The sequence below is a fragment of the Falco punctatus genome, assembly GCF_963210335.1.
Source record: "Falco punctatus genome assembly, chromosome: 1".
In the NCBI taxonomy this organism is placed as follows: Eukaryota; Metazoa; Chordata; class Aves; order Falconiformes; family Falconidae; genus Falco; species Falco punctatus.
Genome location: NC_137580.1, coordinates 71,776,247 through 71,790,445, shown reverse-complemented (window position 1 = coordinate 71,790,445; position 14,199 = coordinate 71,776,247).

The following is a 14,199-nucleotide window of genomic DNA, read 5'->3' as shown; positions in this document are numbered from 1 at the left end:
TGGTCAAAATGATGTGTGAAACGTCCTCAGATTCTTTTCTTTCTAACAGGGTTTACTCCTACAGCTCCTGGGTGGAGATTAAAACTTCACCCTGCACACAGACCCCTTCCTTTTGGCTGTTAATCACGAGGTCAGAGCTAAACTACAGCCTGTCAGTACTTCTAATGAATATGTTTTACACATCGTAGCTGGTTGCTTGCTCAGCCACAGCCTGTGCTATCTGGAGGCCAAAGATAAATGCTCAGGGATTACCTTTAAAACAATCCCCCCAGCTCTTTTGTCACTAAGAGCAGGAAGTCAGAACAAAAACTGAGCTGTAATCCTCGTTTCTGTGGACTGGCCAATTTTTAACAATTGAAGGTTCAGAAAAAAGCCCTTGAAAATAGTATCAAAGCTCAACCACAGTGCTGCAGCTGTTGCAAGGTCAGGTTGTCTACTTCAACTCCCTTCTATCTCCCTCAACTTTTTTAACTATTTTACTCTGGTTTGGGCTGTAAGAGCTTGTGCAATGGGGGGTAGGGGTGCTGGGGTTTTTTTTGTTGTTGTTTGTTTGTTTGTTTGTTTTACAAATAAAGAACGAAATCCAGCACAAACACCTTCAGTCCTGGCCGTCACCACATGTGAAGGTAATGCACTGTTGGCCTGTAACTTGCACGGGACAATGGAGAACAAAGAGCTGAGAGAGGAAACGTGCTCTGCAGGGCCTGCCCAGGTGCCCGGGGAAGGAGGCAGCCCTCCGGGCCGAGTTGTCAGTATTTCAGCCACATCCATCGGGGTGCGTGGCACTGACATTCTGACTCTTGAGCCCTTGTTACCCACAGGTCCTGTCGTGGTCCCAGATTTACAGGGCCATTGCTGCACAAAACCTGATTGAAGGGCAGTGTTTTCCCTTGTCAGAAGGCAAGGCATTTCAGAAATGGTCTGACTTTGCTTTGCCCCTTCAGAAAATGAATATTTCCAATTTGTAACTGTGACCAGTGGGTTTTTCAAAAGGAATTCATAAGATATATGGGTAGATACAACTATGACCGTAGCATCATTACATCCACTAGTCAGAGCTGGTTTCCTTAAAACTTAATTTCTCCTCACTGTGCCAACATCTCTGAAGGACCATAAAACACAGTGCTGTACTTACTCCATTGTCTTCAGTGCCTTCCAGATACAGAAGCAGAAGAATATGGATCTCTCCACATTCAACAGATCAGGACTTCAATTGAGCAAGCAGATTACTATCTTACCTTGCAATTTCTCCAAGGTATTACTAAATATTAGCCACAACTTATGCTTGCTCTTCATTTTAAAACTTAATAATAATAATAACAATAATAACAATAATAACAATAATAAATAATAATAATAATAATTTAAAATAATCTACTTTGTTAAGTCCAGACAACAAAATTACAGAATGAACACAAATTTTTCCTCTTCTTCTGTTAGACTACCTGAAAAATCCTCAAACCAATTCTGTGGTAGCTGTGACTTAATAAAAAGAAATTTTCACATTCATGCTAGAAACCCAACCGTGTACTTGAAGCACGAAAGAGGAAGTGAGAAGAAAAAAAATAATAAAAAAATAAAGTCAACCACAGAGGAAAAAGATAACCACAGAGGAACTGAAAGGAGCGAATAGCATGCAGCTAAAATACAGTATCCAGTATACCACCATGGGGTCAGAAACTCCTCAGGATCTTTTAATGATGTAAGAAATTATACTTGCTCTTAAACTTAATTGAAAAGAGCTGCATCTGTAGGCAACAGCCAGCACCACGGGCTTCAGCTCTCAATGCACACATTAAATTCAAAGCTCTGCCTACAGCATGCTTTGTATGCACTGTGACTTGTTCATACGTGCAACTCTGGATTGCACATATTTCCCCCTGCAGACTCAAAACTGCAGGGACAAGCCACAGACAGACCACATAACTGTTCAGAAAAGAAACTCAAACCTTGATTTACCATTTGAAAGGCTGTAAGGTCACCTAGCTGCCAAATCCCCTGTCGTATGTCTTACCCTGGAAGAGCTCTCTAGGTTAATGCGTAAGGACCAGCCCACCCTAAATGTCACCTCAAATCAGAAAGCTTTCACTTTGTTCTGTCACTGAGGAACAGAAAGATCATTGTGGACCATTGCACACTGTGATTCCTATAGGTATTTTGGCTGCATCTGCCATGCCATGCACGTATGAAAATGTCTCAAGGCTGTTCTCCTGCCACCGCCATATGTATACCACCAACACTCACATTCCCTTTTTATCACTTCAGCTACAAAAGAAAAACATGCAAGCAAATGGGCAATTGCATATGTAATTCTTTCTCTTTTTTTTTTTTTTTTTTTACCTATTATTTTGCAATGTGTCTCCTGCACTGCTCCAATCTGAACTTGCAAATGCAGTTGCCACAGCAAGGAAAAAACTGTCGCTGATAGGAAACACATCAACAGCTTGTTCTGAGTATTGCCAGTCAGGATGTTTTTCTGGAAATAAAAAGAGCAGTAATAGTTGAAATATTTAAATTTTACAATATGTTATTAATTCTGCATGGCACTATGGCAGTTAATTATTATGATATTTTATATAATGATACCAGATCTTATTAAAATAAACTGAATGCTCATACAAGTCCCTTAAGTCTTAGCACAGATTTTATGTCAAAATACTTTATTTTCCAACTTCACAACACTAGATCCTATTATTAACACCAATGGGGGCTGCTGTACTAAGAAATTTTTTTGTACTGCTTCTTTTTTGTGGTGTTTAATACAATAAAAGTCTTTACAATCAAGTCAGGTATGCTCAGCACTTCAAAGAAACATGTTCCAGATTAGTGAAGCAGGACAAACCCAGAATGAGTTATTCCAAACCAATGGCTGATTGGAATATCTTTCACCCTAAGAGCTACAGATATTCAATAGACTATGATGACTTTGCTATGCTGGGTGTTGTTTAGTTACCTTATAAATACAGCACTTATCTTCATGCAGCTCATCTTCATGCAGCTCTTTATTTTTTTTTCTTTTAGAGACAAAAGATAAATGTTTTTCATCAATGCCCTACTTTCAAAAATGTTTCAAAACATGTTTCCATGACTGCAGAGCTTTGTTTCCATTTTCAGTGTGCTGGTTAAATGAAAGGAGTTCATGAATTGTTTTGCACTATGAATTTTGCAGAGCTACAATTTCTGAGAATGACTTTGTAGTAGGAAAAGCTCTAGTAGCTAAGCACTGACTTTATTAGGTTGTGATAAAAAGGAGTTATCAATGACTACATTTAATTTTAGACACTTTATTGCTGAGCATTGCGACGATATATTGCAGAATGCTTTTTAATTGGTAGTTAGCTTTCAGTATTTTGCAAAGACCTGCAGTTTACATTTATTCAGTGCCCACATAAAATCAGTTTTACATTTGCACTCAAAATTATTAGTCAGAATTAACAGAAACATTTTTTCTATTTTCAAAAGTTCTTATCTATTAAAGTTCTCTTTTTTCCTTGGTTTTATCCCACTGGTTAAATATCAATATGAAAAGATATGGAGCAATCATTTGTGTATTACATACAAACACTTACCCTCTATCTTATGGGCGTGCCTCATTCCAGAAGAGACGAGTTTTTTCATGGTTACATGGTTAAACTTTTTTTCTTTTATTTTCAATTGTTCATCCTAATGCCTCCAGAACCTCTAAGGGGTGGTACCAGTGACAATAAAGAAGGGAGAAAACTTACTAAGCTACAGTATGTAGGTCATCCTCTTAGTGTATTCTTTGACAAATACTCTAAATTAGTTTTTCTAGTTGCTATCCATTTAAAAGAAATACTTCAGAGGGCCTGAGTTACTGGAAGGTGTTTTCAGTGTAAATAATTTGTGTGTTTACTTACAGGTTCTTGGGAGCAGGGGGGGAGGGGAGTGGGAAGTGGCTTTCAGAGGTACCGCTTTCAGTATTCTTTGAATAAGAGATTCAGAGAAAATTCCTGACACATGAAATCTAGTACTTGCTTCAATGCCAACCATCATAATGAGAAAAGACAGGACCAATGATACTCTAAAGATATAATATTGTACAAAACAGAAGAGATATATGTCATAGCTTTGGCAGCCTGAGAATTCTCTTATTCCAGTGATATGATTTTGAAATTTTTCCAGTACTGGAAGTCTGTGAGATAACAAATCCTGAAAAGACACTGCCTGGATTTCCAAATTATTATAGTTTATTTTGTTGGTTTGTTTCTTAATTATTTAAATTCCAATATTTAGGCAGCCACTATCCTGAGAATTGCACAAATGAAAAGGCATCTGAAGCATGATTCCTATTTTGTACAGCACACAATGCCATATTTTAAGTTTTATATTTTGTAAAAAAGGAAAACTATGCTAGAAGTGAAGTGGGGAGCAATACCATGACATTACCTGGCATGTCACAATAGTACCGGCTGTTCCTGTCACTATCCACCATCGCAATCAATCCTTTGCTACTATTTCTACTTTCTACACTTTTTAAGAAACACTGGAAAAAATGAGTAATGGTAAGTAATGATTCCACTATTCTCCCCTTTGCCTGGTTTACCCTGCTTGCCCAGTTTAGGAGGATGATGGCCATAGTTCTCTTCAGAGGTACTTTTCCCTTCACTAGGATTGTATTTGTCATCAGGGATGAACCTGTTCATTAACCGAGGAAGACTTTGCCTATAGCCAAGTAACGGTACTTATAGGTCTCACCTTCCAACCACGCTGCCATAGACCCTGGTTCCTACAACAGCAGAGCTCCCTCAGCTGGCTGAGTACTCTCCCTGTCTGGGGGAGCAGAACACATGGGACTTTGTTTGATCCATCAGGGATATGAGGGATGTCATTATTTAGTAGAGTAAAATCTACATATGAATGTTGTTACCAGCATAATTCCAATGAAAGGTGGGCAGGTGGGTGACTGAATAAATCAGAGAAGTACAGAATCAGATATGGAGAACTTCATTGTCAATCTGCTTTCCCAGATGTGAATCCCTCACAAGAGCTCTAGGGGTGCTGAGGACCACCCTCCCAGCTTGGAAGGGAAGGGGCAAAGGAAGTCTTTCCTCTGCTTAAAGGCAGTACAGATATCAACCACAGAAGGAACAGTACAGGTTTTCCTTTCTTCTCTTCTATGCCTGTGATAGACTTTTTAGCTCTGTTGGGTCAGTCTGGCTGTAAATTAATTCCCCATGCTAAAGACAGAGGGCAAATGTTTCCACGTTATGTAGAATTTAAAGTTACACAATTTCTGGATTATTTAGAAAAGACCTAGGAGGAAAATCTAATGCTTGTATTTTTGCTCGTACTGTGAGAATAGAGAAGTATGGCATCCAGTAAGAAAGAACAGACATCTGATAAGAAGGAAAAAGTTTAGAGCAGAGAAAAGTCCTTGCAAGAACAGTTTTCCTTTATCAGGAAGATATAAGAACAGCTATTTTGAGCAGCTGGGGATCACCATGAAAGGAATTTCTCCTTTGGAAGGAGCTTTCTGTTTGTCTTTGTCAGTAATGTACCGATGCTGGATTAAGTACTGTGTGCAAGGAAAAAAAAAGAAAAAAAATATTCACTAAATGTAACTTGTCTAAATCTGAAATTAAGAAATGTTTTCAAATCCTCTCTAGCTCATTATAAAGAAAATTTGTTAAGGTCAAATTGCATCCAGAAGATTTATCCAGCTACTGCAGGTAATTAGTGAACCATTAATCTATGTGTATTAAGCTTGGCTGTAAATCTTTTCTTGCAACTACTAGCCAGCCTAAAATTAGCAGAATACATATTGGTGGACCACAAAGCAGAGATGTTAAATTGAATGGTATGTCCTGTAGTCAACAGTTTTGAGCAGAACTACTACTGCTGCAGGACCTGTGACACAATTATTCAGAGACCAGCTTTAAAACATAATCTTCATTGTAGTATAAAAGATTAAAGGTCAATTGGTCACTTTGGTTGTATTTGTAATATACCTTGATATTCAGAATCCTAAACTCATTTGTCACCTTCTGCTATTCACACCCCATTTACAGCCTTTGGCAACTCCCAAGTGCTCATTGTTTTCCTTTGTGGTTACTCAATATGCAGAATTGCATAAATTTGACACCAGGAAAACAAGTTACATCAATTAAAGGTTCAGCTGACAGGCCAGTGATGCTGACTGCAGCTCACAGCCACTGAGATTTGCAGATATTAGATGAAAAATTACCTGAACGATTAAATTCTTTTCTTAGTTAGAATCAGTTGGAAATGCAATGTGGATTTTTAGCAGTAATAAAGACAGGATGGGATAACCAAGCTACCTTTAAAAAAAAAAAAAGAAAAGAAAAGAAAGGGGTTGTAATTTGGTAAGTAAATAAGGAAATATTTCAAATTAATTTGGGTGAAAAGGAGATGAAACCAATATAAATACATCCAAAATTTAAAAAGAACTATCAGAAAATATAGATTTGATATGTCTTTGCCTTCCCACAGGATTCTAATAGGGCAGAAGAAATATATATTTCAGTATAATGCAGTTTAAGAAACCTAACAGTATGCTGCATAACAGACACTACTAGAAGAAAAGTTTGTTGTTTGGGAAGCAAGTGCTAAAGCAGCATTTTCTAACATGGAACCTCAGACAAAAAGTGATATTGCAGTTTCTCTGCAGTACTGGTTGTATGTGGTAGTTAGAGGTAAATAAGTAGTCTTCAGTGATTAACTCAGTTTTCTAAACATTCTTTAATGGTATTTTAGCCTGTTTAAATTAAATGTTTCTTGAATCGTGGTTTCTTTTGCCTGCTTTTGTAATAAATTCAGAATATAGCCTTCATAATCATAATTGTTTCCACAATAACAGAGTACAACACTGAGAGTTCATTGCCCTATTTCTTAGAGAAAAAAAAATGGCCTGTGGAGAAGCCTGCCATCTATATTTCATTTGTATGTAACTTCTTAGTTCCTCCAACATATATCCATAGAAAGTAAACATATATTTGAAAACAAATGGAAATTAAATAGATGTTTTTACCCATCCCTGCAACAATTATAATTTTTTTTAGCTAAAAGCCAAGGATTCTGTTCTGAAATAAATTTTAAAATTTAGTTAATCGAATATCATTCCTTCTGAGTGCAGATATGAATGCTTAGGTGGGGAACTGTGAGTACATTCATTACTTGTTTCTCCACCATACAGAATAATGACACTGCTTAATCAGACAAACAAAGTAAAAATGACTACATTTCTACTTTGGACAATATGCTAGAAAATGCAATCATCTATTTTGAATTTTTAAGGTTTCTAGCAATATAACAATACTCACCATCACAGACACACAGGGGGTCATAGCTTCCTCATTTTTGCAAAAGTGCTTTTCATCCGAGTGGCACCAGGATTCTGTAAAGTAACATTAAACATCCTCTGGAGGCTGGTGTCCTTGAGCAATGGGCTTAGTTGTGGATATACAACCATAAAAGTACCATACAGAAATACAGCAGATGGATCAGGAGTTGGCACACAAAATACAAAACTTTAAAATAATCTTGATTTTATCACTGCTTGGCAAACTACTGGGCAGACGGGAACACACATACCCATTGTAAACACCCACATTGCCAATGCTTCTGTAGGGAAAAGCACCAAAACCTGTTTGCCATACGTATTACTTATTATATACACTGCTGCTTTTGATTTTAAATTGTCAGTTTTTAAATAGTGATGGGAAATGCAGAAGCTTGGTATTTTTGAAACTCAGATACCATATATTTATGTATCTAAATATGTATTCAGGACCCTGGCACAGCAATCCTTTATGACAGCCCTGAAGCCCTGGGGTGACACATCAGGCATAAGTTAGTGCATATATAGGCTAGAATGAATGATAAAACAGAACGATTTTTTTTTTTTCAAAGGAAAAGGGAAAAAAGAAAAAAAATACACAGAAAAAGTAGTGCTTTGGAAAATACTACCTTTCAAGATAAAGATAATTTTGCATTTATAGTTCATTTTTTAAAATATTTTTAGTTATTCATATTTGCTTACTGCTTTGATTAACCACATAATTAAAAAGATTAGAGTGTGGAAACCAACAACTTTAAAGTGAACATACCTTTTGTGTTTGGAATATATTCTGGAAGCTGCTGATACATAGGACTGATAATCAAGACCTTTCCTTAGCAGCCATTGTCTGAACATTCATTAGCTGAATTAAAATGTAATTTACAACCAATGTAACCCACCTTCCAGATAGGTGCTATTCTCAGGGTAACTTTCCCCATGAGAAGGGAAAGCAAAATGTAGTCTGCCAGCAATATTCTAGCGAAGAAATGTGAACAATGGTGCATAATACTTTTCTCACCAACAGAGGAAAGCCCATCGCTTTTGCGGTATCCCTAAAGCCTCCCACGGTCCTGCCAATATCCAGACGTGCCCATAAGTTGAACTCGGACCTGAGTACATCAGCCTGCTGCTTTGCTGTCTCCGTATAGCTTATCAACCTTTTCCCTACCATGCCTGTGCCTCCGTATGTATGTACAGTAATTGAAAGTAGGAATGTGTAATTCAGCTACAAATGACAGAGGTGGTATCTTCAGTAAAACAACCTCAAATTCTACTGTTGGGAAGGGGAAGGTGGGGGTGGGAAGAAGTCCCACAGAACAAGCTTTAGGAGAATACTCTAAGTGGTAAATGTGTCTGAAGGAAACACAAGAAAACATGAGAAAGCTGGAAATAAGATTAGTGTATTTTTGGTCAGAAAACTGCAGACCAAAAAAAAGGAAAAAGAAGTTAGGGAAAACCCTGATTTAGTCATTGCAGGATTGTGTAGGAGCACAGAGGACCTGGAGAGTAGGAAATGGCAAAGTACTGCAGGATTAGGCAGTAGAGCATCCTTCCTACCTCTGTAAGAAACTTCCTTAAAGGAAAATAAGCTGTGGGTGTACATTCATATGTTTCTCTCACATTGAGGTAGTCAAGGCAGTAACAGCATGGCCCAGAGGTCACACACACAACACTAAAACACTGCATACAGGGGGTTTCTTATTTGCTGTGAAATGGAAATACCTGCACTATTAAGAAAAAACAGCAAACCTTTAGAGGATGCTAGTAACAAAGCCTCGTCTCTTTGACAACTGGTGGTCCCACTAAAAGGATTGTCAGAAAAGGTGCCAGTTACAGCGTGTCTTGTAATCTGACCACCTTTCCAGTAGTAACTTGACTAAGACCAGCAACTCATTTTACATAGGTCACTGACCAACCATTGGACAAAAATGAATTTTAGTCATCAGCCTGAGACAGAAATGAACCAGTGAACAGGAGGTGAAAAGACTTACATTGCCAGTCCTCTAATCGATCTTGCCCTTGAACATCTAGCTCCATTCCTACTGTTTACATGTTGTGCAATTTGGTATACTACTTATATTGAACTTGTTTAGCATAACTTGGTTAGCAGTAGTAGCGAAATTTGCTGAAGCCATAGGCCACAAGCTGTGAACTTTCACCTAGACAAGTAAAGAAGGCCCCAGAGCCAGTTTAAGGCAGAAGTCAGGGAAGCTAGATTCATTAATGGAAGCGGCAACCTCAGAGAGAAGAAAGGAAACGGCCTGCCTAGAGACAACGAAAGGACTCGATGAAGAGTAGCAAGCCCCAGACCCTAATATTACTATTAGTCCAAACTGTCACATGAGGGGTGGGGAATTTGGATTGTAAGGGTATTAACCGCATGAGGATTTCTTTGTTCAAGGTCCCTCTTTGGAGACACTCAGCTCAAGCTATAGTGCTATTAATAAAAAGAACTTTATAGAAGAATCTCTTTTGGGCTTATTGAGTCAGAGGAAGCCTAGTGTTGAACCCCATTATGGTGGCTGGCATGCATAATTTCCATAATGTACAAGGGATCAATCACTACAGACACACAATATGAAATATCATTCAGTACTCAATCACCAAGAATTTGGGTCAGGTTTACTTAGCTCCAATCATCAATTATATTACATGATATCATTCTCGAAGAAATTGAACCTAATTGCACACTAAAGCATTAAAAGAATTTGTTATTTGCTGCTCTATAAAAAAATCTTCTGCAGGCAAAATACTTCTGATAAGAAAGAATTTATAATAAAGCAATATGTCCAAAATGTCTGTGTTAAGTGTATTGGGTCTGGCTGAGCCCCGTGGCAGCCCTCCCAGCGCTGTGCTTGTACCAGTAGCTAGAAAGGCGCTGATAACGCAGCGGTGTTCTGGCTGGTGCTGAGCAGCGCTCACACAGCGTCAGGGCTGGCTCTCCAGCCTTCTCCCCAGCCCTCACCAGTAGGCTGGGGGTGGGCAAGGTCTTGGGAGAGGACATGGCCAGGACAGCTGACCCGAAGTGGCCAAAGGGATATTCCATACCGTATGATGACTGCTCAGATATAAAAGCGAAGAGAAAGGGGGAGGAAGGGGAGGTCTTCCAGAGCAATTGCTATGTGTACTGAAGCCCTGCTTCCCAGGAAGTGGCTGAACATCGCCAGCTGACAGGAATTAGACAATAACATCTTCTGATTTCCTTCACTTCTGTGCACGTGACTTCTGCCATTGCTTCATTAAACTGCCTTTATCTTGACCCACAAGGCTTTTTTCCATCATATTTTCTCCACATCTGTTTAGCTGAGGAAGGGAGTGATAGAGCAGCTTGGCAAGCACCTGGTGTCCTGCCAAGGTCAACCCACCACAGTAAAAAATGAAAACCAAGCCAAACCAAAAAAAAGTCCAAAACAAAACAAAACAAACAAACAAACAAAAACCTCACCAAAATAAAACAAACAAAGAAAAAAAGAAGAGGAAATTGAATTACATCTTTGAGTCTCCAAGGATAAAAGAGGAAAAAAATTCAGGAATATAAGCAAAATATTTAATTTATGTTGTTTTCAGGCTTCTGTCAAAAAAACATTATTTTCTGCTGGACAGACAACAATAGTATTTTTCTAGTATTTCTCAGCCATATAAATATGTAACAATCTCTGAGTTGTCTTAATTTATTTGAAGATGCTTTCCTTAATAATCCTTCCTTTAAAGATATCTCCCTGCTTTAACTATCACCATTTTACCATTTTCATCCTAGCTTCTAGCAAGCAGCTTTACAGCTTTTATTTCTCCACATTCAAGTGGCTTTCTGTAATCACACTTCCATTTTTATGACTGGGACTCTAAAAACAAAACACAACAAAACCCATGGCTTTTCCTCTACCCATTACTAGACAGCAAATTAATACAGCTGGTACTATTGACAACCACGCATGGCACTCCCTAGTCTCTTTCTCTCTAGCCCCTCAAAAAGTGGTTATCCTGATGAGATTCTGATGGTTCTCCAAAATTTTATGACGGTAATGGTCCTTTGATTGAAGAATGGGTGGAGACTCCGAGTCTTTTACTTAACTGAAGGTAGCACAGATGCAAAACCAGGAAAAAGACAATATTGCAAAGAGTACATCCATTGAATTATCAATCCTTTAATGCAAACATATTGGCAATCCCAAGCACATGTAAAGGCTGGGTGGAGAATGGATTGAGAGCAGCCCTGAGGAGAAAGATTTGGGGGGGGTGGTTGCCCAGAAGCTCAACATGACCTGGCAATGTGTGCCTTGCAGCCCAGAAAGCCAACTGTATGTTGGGCCACATCAAAAGAAGCATGGCCAGCAGGTCAGGGGAGGCGATTCTCCCCCTCCACTCTGCTCTTGTGAGACCCCCCCTGGTGCACTGCCTTCAGCTCTGGGGCCCCCAACATGAGAAGGGCATGGACCTGTTGGAATGAGTCCAGAGGAGGGCCACAAAGGTGGTGGGAGGGCTGGAGCACCTCTCCTATGAAGACAGGCTGAGAGAGCTGGGGTTGTTCAGCCTGGAGAAGAGAAGGCTCTGGGGAGGCACTATTGCAGCCTTCCGGTACCTAAAGGGGGCTTACAAGAAAGCTGGAGAGGGACTCTTTACAAGGTCCTGTAGTGCCAGGGCAAGGGGGAATGGCTTTCAACAGAAAGAGGGTAGATTTAGATTAGATATTAGGAAGAATTTTTTTTAATGTGAGGGTGGTGAGATAGTTGAACAGATGGCCCAGAGCAGCTGTGGATGCCCCATCCCTGGAAGTGTTCAGGGCCAGCCTGGATGGGGCTTTGAACGACCTGGTCTAGTGGAAGGTGTCCCTGCCCGTGGCAGAGGGGTTGGAACTCAATGATCTTTAAGGTCCCTTCCAACCCAAACCATTCTATGATTCTATGATATAATACATGGAAGCATACAAATTTACATGTTACATACTATACCTTTACTGCTAAGTAAATAGAGGCATATGTAAAAACAATTTGTAAATACACACAGCTCTGCAGCCTTGACTGTTTGTCTCCATCACTCAAAATCTATTTTTACTATAAAACGTTATGCGTGGACTTTGAAAAACTTACTGGGCTTGCAATATAGTTCATTGTAATATTTCTGAGCTGGGTGTAAATTCTTCCATGTTTATAAGTTCATATCCTGTAATCAACTACTTAACTAAGATCTTCATCAATTACTGAGATTATTTCCTGACTGCATATCATAAAAGGATTACATACATTAAATTAATATAGAATTGGCAAGAGCTTTATTATGCATGAAACTACTTAAGGGCTCAGTTTTGCAGAATGTTACTCCTAAGTGTACCTTTTATTTCCATAAGTACTTCAAGAAACAATGTATATAAGAAGGACTTGTGCCAGTGCACATTTACATTAGGAGCTCTGAGGTTTGTGGAGTTAAATTAAAATCTCTATAGGTATTTCAAATGTCTACCTCTGCTCCTAAGGTGTTATTTATATTTTTGCATCACAAAAGCATCATATCCCAGAATTATAATGAACTCCAGAAAAAATCATAGCTCTAAAATGAGATTTCAAGGAAAGGTTCTTAAAAGTTAAAAAAAATGGATTTATGATAGATTAAATAGATGTTGTGAATTCAAATTCTTCATTGATTGTCATGTTCTTTAAAAAAAATAAGAGGAAATGTCTGAGCAGAAAAGGGTTGGTAGCAATGAGTTTGAGTTGGTATAGCTGAACATTCTGGAAATGACTAAAGCACAGGAGTATTTAGCCAGTTTAATGGCCAGATAAAAGAAGTGCATTTAAAAAAAAATAAATACATGACTGCAGGTAAAACAAACAATACTACTATATTATATATGTAAGATATTTGGAGGATGCAGAAAAGACGGCCTGATTCTTTTTTTACTTTCAAATTCTTCAATTCTTTTTTTACTCTTCAACTGCTTTACACTGTTTTGGCAGGAGAAAGCCCTTTGAAAACTTTCCAGCATGTTAGACAGGAATTCTAAACTGATGCAGAAACATCCTTCCAGGTTACTTTCAATTTTTCAAGTTTCAGAGAAAACTAAAATTACCTTGCAAATCACAAGTCAGAACTACAGTCTGCAGAACATATTTGTGAAGAATGAGTAACATTTACAAGCCTTCTTTCTATCAGCGAGTCACCCATGATGTGACTCATTGTTATTTGTAATTGTCCTATTAATAATCTGTGAAAACACATTTCAGCATCAACGTTATTTACAAATGTTTCTTTATACTGATGACTTCAGATATTTGGTGTTCAATATTCAATGACTGCATTCCAAACCAGGTTTTTAGGGAACTTCATGTTCCCTATATAGATAGTGAAGTAAGGGAGAGAGAAAAAGCAAGCACTTTCAGAAAAGTAAAAGAGGAGCACAGAGTACACCTTATCCTGGAAGTCACAGACCAGCCAGAGGCTGATAGTGTGTAATTTCTGAGGACTTTGATTATGCCATTATATATGCCATTATGCCATTTGATTATGCCATATAAGAGATGTCCAGGAAGAGGCAAGAAGTGAGGCCATAAAACAGAATGAAAAAGAAATACAGTTTAAAAAAATAAAGTTGGGGTGGGAGTGGGGGTGGGGGTGTGTCGGGGGTGGGGAATAGTAGAGAATGAAAATGGGAAAGAAGGAAAACTTCAAGTAGCAAAAGTTCTGCACTGATAGTTACTGGTTCGCAGGAAGGAATCTGGAAAGCTGAATGAAAAAAAACATGAAACTTAGAAAAGAAATAAATGAAAAGAAATCAGTGGTGATAGCCAAAAAGATAGCACTAATGAAGTGCCATGGTTTAACCAGTACAGGAGACAATCACTCCCCTTGTCCTGCTGGCCATACTGTTTCTGATACAAGCCAGGATG